The sequence below is a fragment of the Choloepus didactylus genome, chromosome 1, assembly GCF_015220235.1.
Source record: "Choloepus didactylus isolate mChoDid1 chromosome 1, mChoDid1.pri, whole genome shotgun sequence".
NCBI lineage: Eukaryota > Metazoa > Chordata > Mammalia > Pilosa > Megalonychidae > Choloepus > Choloepus didactylus.
The window spans coordinates 70,765,190-70,769,773 of NC_051307.1; the positions used below are offsets into that span (position 1 = coordinate 70,765,190).

General features: G+C 39.7%; 1 pseudogene; it reads left to right on the forward strand.

Moving 5' to 3' along the window:
- The first annotated feature begins 2,966 nt into the window (after nt 1-2,966).
- LOC119515168 lies at nt 2,967-3,590 on the forward strand (annotated as a pseudogene).
- Nucleotides 3,591-4,584: the final 994 nt, after the last annotated feature.

Below are 4,584 nucleotides of genomic sequence, written 5' to 3' on the forward strand. Positions count from 1 at the left end.
TCTTTGTGTGCCATTTTACATTGGTCGCCTAGTGCTATATACAGAAATATAATTCAGCTATGAGGTTGGTTCAATTATCACTTTAGTTCTATATCAAACACTTTAACTTGGAATTTTTGCCTGATTGTATTTTTCAACTGTTATTTTTAATTTCTCCTTTATGTATTCATTGCTTCACTGATGTTTATACTTCTCAAGATTATAATTTTATTTCTTCAAGAGAAATGTAAATACAGAGGAATTTTTGACTTACTGGGCCTTCCGTTTCATAGCAGAACTATTTCAAGCAACTATTTAAATCTTTATAATTGAATTTCTTCTCTGAATTACATTTTTTTCTTTTTTCATCTTTTTAAATTAAAGAAATTGTAGGTTTATAGAAAATTATGCAGAAAATACAGAGTTCCCACATTCCACACTATTATTAACTCATTGCAAGTGTGGTACATTTGCTACAATTGATAAAAGAACATTTTTATAATTGTACTATTAACCACAGTCCATGGATTACTTTAGGGTTCACTGTTTATGTTATACAGCCTTATGGATTTATAAAAATAGTTTTATTCTAGTAACACATATACAACCTAAAATTTCCCCTTTTAACCGTATTTAGATAGATAATTCACTTTTGTTAATTACATTCATGATGTTGTGCTACCATGACCACCATCCATCACTGAACTTTTCCACCATCCCAAATAGAAACTCTGTGCAATTTATGTATCAACTCTCCATTCCCCACCTCCACCCTGGCCCATGGTAATCTGATAACCTATATTCTAGTTCCTGACTCTATGAATTTGCTTGTGCTAATTATTTCATATCAGTGAGATCATATAATATTTGTTCATTTGTGTTTGAATTGTTTCATTCAACATAGTGTCTTCAAGGTTCATCGATGTTGTTGCATGTATCAGAAATTCATTTCTTTTTACAGCCTTATAATATTCCATTGTGTGTATATACCACATTTTGTTTATCCACTCATCAGGTGTTAGACACTTGGGTTGCTTCCATCTTTTGGCAATTGTAAATAATGCCACTATGAACATTGGTGTGAAAATATCTACTTGTGTCCCTCCTTTCAATTCTTTTGGTTGTCTAACTAGAAGTGGGATTGCTAGGCAATACAGTAATTGTAAGCTTAATTTTCTGAGGAAAAATGGCTGCCCCATTTTACATTCTCACCAACAGTGAATGAGTTTTCCTGTTTCTCCACAGCCTCTCCAACACTTATCTTCATTTTTAAAATAGCAGCCATTCTAATTGGTGTGAAATGCTATCTCACTGTGGTTTTGATTTGTATTTTCCTAATGGCTAATGATGTTAAGAATCCTTTCATGCACTTCGGAGAAATGTCTGTTCAAGTCTTTTGCCCATTTTTACTTGGGTTATTTGTATTTTTGTTGTTGAGTGGTAGAATTTATTTATATATTCTGGATATTAAATAATTCAGATATTAACTATCCCTTATTTGATATGTATTTTACAAGTTTTTTCTCCTGCTGTGTCATTTTATTTTCACAATAAATTCTTTTGATGCACAAAAGCTTTTAATTTTGGTGAGTTTCCATTTATCTATTTTTCCTTTTGTTTCTTATGGTTTGATGTTACAGTATAGGAAACCACTGCCTAACATAAAGTCCTGAAGATGCTTGCCTATGCCAGCCCTGTACTGTTCTGATTACTGTGGCTTTGTAATAAGTTTTAAAATTGGGAAGTGTGAGTCCTCCAACTTTGTTATTCTTTTTTGAAATGGCTTTGGTTACTTGGGGCTCCTTACACTGCCATATAAATTTGATGATTGGCTTTTCCATTTCTGCAAAGAAGGTTGTTGGAATTTTGATTAAGATTGCATTGAATCTGTAAATTGCTTTGGTAGAATTGACATCTTAACAGTATTTAGACTTCCAATCCATAAACATGAAATATCCTTCCATTTATTTGCACATTCTTTGATTTCTTTTAACAATGTCTTGTAGTTTTTCATGTAGAAGTCCTTTACATCCTTGGTTAGATTTATTCCTAGATATTTAATTCTTTTAGATGTTATTGTAAATGGAATTTTTTCTTGATTTTTTCTTCAAATTTTTCATTATTAGTATATAGAGAAACTACTAATATTTAGGTGTTGATCTTGTACCTTGCCACTTTGCTGAATTAATTTATTAGCTCTAGTAGCTTTGTTATGGATTTTTAAAGATTTTATGAACATAAGAGCATGTTATTTGCAAATAATGAAAGTTTTACTTCTTCCTTTCCAATTTGGATGCCTGTTAGTTCTTTTTCTTGTCTAACTGCTCTGGCTAGAACTTCCAGTACAATGTTGAATTACAGTGGTGACAGCGGGCATCCTTATCTTATTCCTGATCTTAGAGGTAAAGCTTTCAATCTTTCACCATTAAGAAGGATCTCAGCTGTGCGTTTTTCATTTTTGTCCTTCATCACATTGAGGAAGTTAAAATTTAACATCCTATATCTATAATAATCCCATGCTATTTAATAACAACTTAACTTCTATAGTATACACATACACTTTTCTTATACTCCTTCACCCCCTACCTTTCTCTCTTTACAAATTGTCATTATACATTGTATGTCCCAAACCATAGATTTATTATTACTTTTTATTCATTTGCATTTTAGCAATTTCTTTTAAAAAGAAAGAAGTGGTGTTACATACCACAAAATCCAATACAATAGTTCTGGCATTTATAATTACCCATATGGTTATGATTACTGGAGGTCCTCATCTCTTTATACCATTTGATCCACTGTCTAGTGTCCTTTCATTTCAGTCTAAAGAACTCCCTTTAGAACCTCCATCAAATCCCCAAGGAAAGGAGGCATCTGAGGACCTCCCAGCCCGGGTCCGCATACCCCCCAAGAAGCCCGACTCTATGGGGTAGGCCCCTGGGTGAGACTGAGCAGAACCTGAGCCAGCCCTGAACCTCCAGCAAGGGATGCTCCATGATCCTCCAGCTGATGGGCATGCTGCCTGCCCACCCAGCAGCCAGATGCAGCCTGACCAGTAGGAGGTCATCAACTGTGCCATCATCTGGGCTGTCAAGTATAACCAGGCCACCCCTAACTTCCACCAATGGTGTGATGCCCGTCAAGTCTGGGGCCTCAACTTTGGGAGAAAGGAAGATGCAGCACAGTTCACCACAGGCATGACCAGCACCCTAGAGGCATTGGAAGGAGGTGGGCTTTCTCCCACTGTGGCACCTCCTCCCTGGTCCATACAGAATGGCTCCTCCCCAGAGGATTTAGAGCAGCTGGGCCAGCAGGCACATGAGGAAGGAGAGCACTGGGTCTCCAAAGCAGGAGGTCCTCCTGCTCCCCAAGCTGGGGGGTCTGCCCCCACCTCCAATACCACCGTCTCTTCCAGGTACCCCTCCCCACCTTGGTCTGTCCCTCTAGGGGGTCTCGGTTGCAGGGTATGGAGCTGGAGGAGGCCTGCCCCCTCTACCTCTTTTTGCTGCCTGGCCACAGCCATTGCTGGAGCCAAACTCAAGAAAGTCAGCAAGGAGGAGGCCTCAGGGTGGGGGCTGGGGGGCCTGGGGGGGGCTGTTCCTCAAAGTTAACAGCAGGAGAGCATAGGCGGGGGTCTCATGGAGCAAGGATGAAGTCGTCCTCAGAGACCACTTCCGAGGCCCACTCCTCTGCACTGAGTTCCAGTGATGAGTCAGACCTGGGGAGGGTGAAACAGGAAGAGGTGAGGAAGGACCTACAGAAAGCGAAAGAGGAAATAATTGAAGCCTTTGTCCAGGAGCTGTGGAAATGAGGTTCTCCCTGATGCCAGGGACCCAGAAGATCCTGCTTCTCCTTTTTGCACACCTGCCTGTCACCCTGCTTTCCCTGCCTTGACTTGGAATAGGCTGAAGACTACATAGGAATGCATCTTCTTCATATCCCAATTTACCTGGAAAATTCCAAGGTGGTGTGGCTTCCTTGGCACCATGCCCATACCTATATCAGCTGCTGATTGGCTGGGGAGGCCCCCACCCTTTGCTCCCTTTGGTCCTTCCCCTCTGCTAGTTCCTCTGCTGGGGATGTATCAGTTACCCCACAGTAAGGGGGAAGGAGAGAGGGAATTTCATATTCCCTGGTTCCAGATTTCTAGATTCACTTTAAAGCTTAATGCCTTTGGATTTTTTTTTTTTTTTTAAGAATATATTTATGGGTTTTTTGAAGGGGGTAAGGGAAATATTTTTTCTCTTTGGTTTTTGATAAAATGGGGTATGAGGAGTTTTTAAATGCTATAGCTTCAGGCTTGCCCCATTTGGAGCAGCTATTTAAGGAGGGGGATTGTGCCAGTTTGAATGTATTATGTCCCCCAAATGCCATTATCTTTGATGTAATCTTATGTGGGCAGACCTATCAGTGCTAATTAGAGTGTAATTCTTCGAGTGTTTCCATGGAGATGCGCCCCACCCAACTCTGGGTGATAATTCTTATATTTCCATGGAGGCATGGCCCCACCCATTCAGGGTGGGCCTTGATCAGTGGAAAATATAAATGAGCTGAAGGGCAGAGGGAACTCAGTGCAGCTGTGAGTGGCATTTTGAAGAGGAGCTA